The sequence below is a fragment of the Apodemus sylvaticus genome, chromosome 19 (assembly GCF_947179515.1).
Source record: "Apodemus sylvaticus chromosome 19, mApoSyl1.1, whole genome shotgun sequence".
Taxonomy (NCBI): domain Eukaryota; kingdom Metazoa; phylum Chordata; class Mammalia; order Rodentia; family Muridae; genus Apodemus; species Apodemus sylvaticus.
In genome coordinates, this window is record NC_067490.1 from 58,658,986 (window position 1) to 58,665,858 (window position 6,873).

The window sequence follows — 6,873 nt, forward strand, 5'->3', positions numbered from 1 at the left end:
GCCGCCATTTTGCCTGCAGGACGACAGAGAGCTCAGGTGGGCAGACCTGTAACAGGCATAGCCTAAGGCTAACAAAGCGGGGGTCCAGGCCCCAAAAGGCACAGGACTGACCCCAAGAACTGGGCGGCTTGGTGGGCCATCTGTGAGTCAACCCGCCCAGGTGATTGTTAGCAAAGCAGACTCTCCCAGCACTTTCAGGGAGCGCGGGCGCGCACGCCCGCCATCCTAGTCACCTGGCAGACCCAATTAACAGTCATAGCCCTAGGGGAACTTTGCTCGGACCTCGGCCTCCCAGGCTTTTGCCTGGACTCAGGGACTGGGCGGCCAGGCTAACCTTGTGTGCGACAGCCCGGTTGGCGGATCGGCTGCCCAGCGGAGTGAGCGGAACACAGGGGAGGTCACAGTAGCATACACCGTCGGCACTCCCTGGGAGTGCACACTGGCTCCATCTGCTCCACAGACACAATCTGGGGCAAGGCCTCAGGCAGAAGCCCTTAGCTCTACTCTCTCCGCTTCCGGATCCAGATCAGTCTGGGCGGCAGCATTACATCTCCAAGTCCTGCAAGTGGCTAGCTGGGCTTCCGGGCGGCCAGCTGGGAGAAGTCAGTGTGCTCCAGTGAATCCAGTGGGCCCCAGCGGGAGCCTTCGGGTGCCTGCTTTGGGATCAGAACAGCGTGGGCAGCAGCACACTGTCTACAAGCAGTGCAGGAGGTAAGCTGTGCACCAGAGGCCAACTGGGAAGGGGCAGCTTGCACTGGTGAGTCCAGCACTGACAAGATAAGCTAACACCAGTGAGAACTAGATGGCAAAAGGCAAACGCAGGAACGTCACTAACAGAAATCAAGGCAATATGGCAACATCTGAACCCAATTCTCCTCTACCAACATGTCCTGGATACCCCAGCACACCAGTAAAACAAGATTTGGATTTAAAATCACTGGTCATGATGCTGGTACAGGAACACATGAAGGTCATACATAAAGAAATTCAGGAGAAAATGGATCAAAAGTTAGAAGCCCTTGCAAGGGAAACACAAAAATCATTGAAAGAAATCCAGGAGAATACAAAAGCCAACAAGGAGGAAATGCAAAAAACACTTAAAGAAATACAGGAGAACTTTGGTCAACAGGCTGAGGTCATGAAAGACAAAACACAAAAATCTCTTAAAGAAATACAGGAGAACTTTGGTCAACAGGCTGAGGTCATGAAAGACGAAACACAAAAATCTCTTAAAGAATTACAGGAAAACACAAACATGCAAGTGAAGGAGCTAAGCAAAATCATCCAGGATCTAAAATCAGAAGTAGAAACAACTAAGAAAACTCAAAGGGAGACAACTTTGGAGATAGAAAGCCTTGGGAAGAAATCAGGGGACAGAGATGCAAATATCAACAACAGAATACAAGAGATAGAAGAAAGAATCTCAGATGCTGAAGATTCCATAGAAACCATGGACTCAACAGTTAAAGAAAATGCAAAATGCAAAAAGCTTGTAACCCAAAATATCCAGGAAATCCAGGACACAATGAGAAGACCAAACCTAAGGATTATAGGCATAGATGAGAGTGAAGATTTACAACTTAAAGGGCCAGCAAACATCTTCAATAAAATTATGGAAGAAAACTTCCCTAACCTAAAGAGAGAGATGCCCATGAATATACAAGAAGCCTACAGAACTCCAAACAGACTGGACCAGAGCAGAAATACTTCCCGTCACATAATAATCAAAACACCAAATGTTCTAAACAAAGAAAGAATACTAAAGGCAGTAAGAGAAAAAGGCCAAGTAACATATAAAGGAAGACCTATCAGAATCACAGCAGACTTTTCACCTGAGACTATGAAGGCTAGAAGGTCCTGGGCAGATCTCATGCAGACTCTAAGAGAACACAAATGCCAACCAAAACTACTATATCCAGCAAAACTCTCAATCACCATAGATGGAGAAACTAAGATATTTCATGACAAAACCAAGTTTACCCAATATCTATCCACAAACCCGGCCCTAAAAAGGATAATAGGAGGACAACACCAATACAAGGAGGGAAACTTCACCCTGGAAAAAGCAAGATAGTAACCTTTCATCAAACCCAAAAGAAGTTAAGCATTCAAATTTAAAAAATAACGTCAAAAATGATAGGAAGTAACAATCACTATTCCTTAATATCTCTTAACATCAATGGACTTAATGCCCCAATAAAAAAGCACAGACTAACTGAATGGATACGTAAACAGGACCCTACATTTTGCTGCTTACAGGAAACACACCTCAGGGTCAAAGACAAACACTACCTTAGAAAAAAGGCTGGAAGACAATTTTACAAGCAAATGGTCTCAGGAAACAAGCTGGAGTAGCCATTTTAATATCAGATAAAAATGACTTTCAACCCAAAGTCATCAAAAGAGACCCTGAGGGACACTTCTTGCTGGTCAATGGAAAAATACAAAAAGAAGAACTGTCAATCCTGAACATCTATGCCCCAAATGCAAGGGCACCCTCTTTCGTAAAAGAAACTTTATTAAAACTAAAAGCACACATTGCACCTAACACAATAATTGTGGGTGACTTCAACACTGCACTTTCCTCAATGGACCGATCAGGAAAACAGAAACTAAACAGGGACACAATGAAACTAATTGAAGCTTTGGACCAATTAGATTTAACAGATATATATAGAACATTCTATCCTAAAACAAAAGAATATACCTTTTACTCAGCACCTCATGGTACCTTCTCCAAAATCGACCATATAATTGGTCACAAGACAGACCTCAACAAATATAAGAAGATCTAACTAATCCCATGCCTCCTATCTGATCACTATGGAGTAAAAGTGGTCTTCAATAGCAACAGAAACAACAGAAAGCCCACATACACGTGGAAACTGAACAATACTCTACTCAATGATACCTTGGTCAAGGAAGAAATAAAGAAAGAAATTAAAGACTTTTTAGAACACAATGAAAATGAAAATACAACATACCCAAATCTATGGGACACAATGAAAGCAGTGCTAAAAGGAAAACTCATAGCCCTGAGTGCCTCCAAAAAGAAAATGGAGAGAGCATACATTACCAGCTTAATGACACACCTGAAAGCCCTAGAACAAAAAGAAGCTATTTCGCCCAGGAGGAGTAGAAGGCAGGAAATCATCAAACTCAGGGCCGAAATCAATCAAGTAGAAACAAAGAGAACCATACAAAAAATCAACAATACCAGGAGCTGGTTCTTTGAGAAAATCAACAAGATAGATAAACCCTTAGCCAGAATGACCAAAGGGCACAGAGAAAGTATCCAAATTAACAAACTTAGAAATGAAAAGGGAGATATAACAACGGAAACTGAGGAAATCCAAAAAATCATCAGATCCTACTACAAGAGCCTATACTCAACACAACTGGAGAATCTGGAGGAAATGGACAATTTCCTTGACAGATACCAAATACCAAAATTAAATCAGGACCAACTAGACCATCTAAACAGTCCCATAATGCCTAAAGAAATAGAAGGAGTCATAGAAAGTCTTCCAACCAAAAAAAGCACAGGACCAGATGGCTTCAGTGCAGAATTCTACCAGACCTTCAAAGAAGAGTTAACACCAATACTCTTCAAACTATTCCACAAAATAGAAACAGAAGGAACACTACCCAATTCCTTCTACGAAGCCACAATTACGCTGATACCAAAGCCACACAAAGATCCAACAAAGAAAGAACTTCAGACCAATTTCCCTTATGAACATCGTTGCAAAAATACTCAATAAAATTCTTGCCAACCGAATCCAAGAACACATCAAAACGATCATCCACCGTGATCAAGTAGGCTTTATCCCGGGAATGCAGGGTTGGTTTAATATACGGAAATCCATCAATGCAATCCACTACATAAACAAACTCAAAGAAAAAAACCACATGATCATTTCATTGGATGCTGAAAAAGCATTTGACAAAATCCAGCATCCTTTCATGCTTAAAGTCTTGGAAAGAACGGGAATTCAAGGCCCTTACCTAAACATAGTAAAAGCAATATACAGCAAACCGGTAGCCAGCATCAAAGTAAATGGAGAGAAACTTGAAGCAATCCCACTGAAATCAGGGACCAGACAAGGCTGCCCCCTTTCTCCTTATCTTTTCAATATTGTACTTGAGGTACTAGCTCGGGCAATTCGACAACATAAGGAGGTCAAAGGGATACAAATTGGAAAGGAAGAAGTCAAACTATCATTATTTGCAGACGACATGATCGTCTACCTAAGTGACCCAAAGAACTCCACTAGAGAGCTCCTACAGCTGATAAACAACTTCAGCAAAGTGGCAGGTTATAAAATCAACTCAAGCAAATCAGTGGCCTTCCTATACTCAAAGGATAAGCAGGCTGAGAAAGAAATTAGGGAAATGACCCCCTTCACAATAGCCACAAACAGTATAAAGTATCTTGGGGTGACTCTTACCAAACATGTGAAAGATCTGTATGACAAGAACTTCAAGACTCTGAAGAAGGAAATGGAAGAAGACCTCAAAAAATGGGAAAACCTCCCATGCTCATGGATCGGTAGAATCAATATAGTTAAAATGGCCATTTTGCCTAAAGCACTATACAGATTCAATGCAATACCCATCAAAATCCCAACTCAATTCTTCACAGAGTTAGAAAGAGCAATTATCAAATTCATCTGGAACAACAAAAAACCCAGGATAGCTAAAACTATTCTCAGCATCAAAAGAAAATCTGGGGGAATCAGTATCCCTGACCTCAAGCAATACTACAGAGCAATAGTGTTAAAAACTGCATGGTATATTGGTACAGTGACAGGCAGGAGGATCAATGGAACAGGATTGAAGATCCAGAAATGAACCCACACACCTATGGCCACTTGATCCTCGACAAAGAGGCTGAAAACATCCAATGGAAAAAAGATAGCCTTTTCAACAAATGGTGCTGGTTCAACTGGAGGTCAGCATGCAGAAGAATGCGAATTGATCCATCCTTGTCTCCTTGTACTAAGCTCAAATCCAAATGGATCAAGGACCTCCACATAAAGCCAGACACTCTGAAGCTAATAGAAAAGAAATTGGGGAAGACCCTTGAGGACATCGGTACAGGGAGAAAGTTTCTGAACAGAACACCAATAGCGTATGCTCTAAGAGCAAGAATTGACAAATGTGACCTCATAAAATTACAAAGTTTCTGTAAGGCAAAGGACACCATCAAGAGGACAAATCGGCAACCAACAAATTGGGAAAAGATCTTCACCAATCCTACATCAGATAGAGGGCTAATATCCAATATATATAAAGAACTCAAGAAGTTAGACTCCAGAAAACCAAACAACCCTATTAAAAAATGGGGTACAGAGTTAAACAAAGAATTCTCACATGAAGAACTTCGGATGGCGGAGAAACATCTTAAAAAATGCTCAACTTCATTAGTCATTAGGGAAATGCAAATCAAAACAACCCTATGATTTCATCTTACACCAGTCAGAATGGCTAAGATTAAAAATTCAGGAGACAGCAGGTGTTGGAGAGGGTGTGGAGAAAGAGGAACACTCCTCCACTGCTGGTGGGGTTGCAAATTGGTACAACCACTCTGGAAATCAGTCTGGCGGTTCCTCCGAAAACTGGGCACCTCACTTCCAGAAGATCCTGCTATACCACTCCTGGGCATATACCCAGAAGACTCCCCACCATGTAATAAGGATACATGTTCTACTATGTTCATAGCAGCCCTATTTGTAATTGCCAGATGCTGGAAAGAACCCAGGTATCCCTCAACAGAAGAGTGGATGCAAAAAATGTGGTATATCTACACAATGGAGTACTATTCAGCCATTAGAAACAATGAATTCATGAAATTCTTAGGCAAATGGATGGAGCTAGAGAATTTCATACTCAGTGAGGTAACCCACACTCAAAAGCCGAATCATGGTATGCACTCACTAATAAGTGGATATTAACCTAGAAAACTGGAATACCCAAAACATAATCCACACATCAAATGAGGTACAAGAAGAAAGGAGGAGTGGCCCCTGGTTCTGGAAAGACTCAGTGAAACAGTATTCAGCAAAACCAGAACGGGGAAGTGGGAAGGGGTGGGTGGGAGGACAGGGGAAGAGAAGGGGGTTTGCGGGACTTTCGGGGAGTGGGGGGGCTAGAAAAGGGGAAATCATTTGAAATGTAAATAAATTATATCGAATAAAAAAAAAGTTAAAAAAAAATAAGTGGATAGTGTGAGATCTATGGAGATGAGAAAAATGTGCTCTCACTTACATATATCAACAAGTAGAGTATAGGACAAACTATTCCACAAAAGAGAAACAGAAGGAACGCTACCCAATTCATTCTATGAAGGCACAGCTACACTGAGCATTCTCCCTTGGAGATGGAATGTTTTCTGTCTAATCAGGAACTTGTCACAATTTCCTTTCATAGATGACTTCATAAGAGTTTTTGTTTTTCTAATTCTATCATGTTTAATGTTCTAAATAGATTTTACTAAACCAATCTTTTTTTTGTTTTTGGTTTTTTGAGACAAGGTTTCTCTGTGTAGCCCTGGCTGTCCTGGAACATACTCTGTACACCAGGCTGGCATTGAACTCAGAAATCTGCCTGCCTCTGCCTCCCAAGTGCTGGGATTAAAGGTGTGCGCCACCACTGACCGTCTAAATAGATTTTAAAAACTGGTTGAGTGCATATTACTTTTAGCGTCACAAGATATCATGTATATTTAAGAGGCAATTATCTATTATAAATTATACTGATGACTTCAAAAATGTCAATACTGAGTTGTATATTTTCAAATAAATTTTATTAGTTTAATTAATTATAAAAATAAAAACAAGTGAAGTATAGATAGATAGTTGATATATCTAG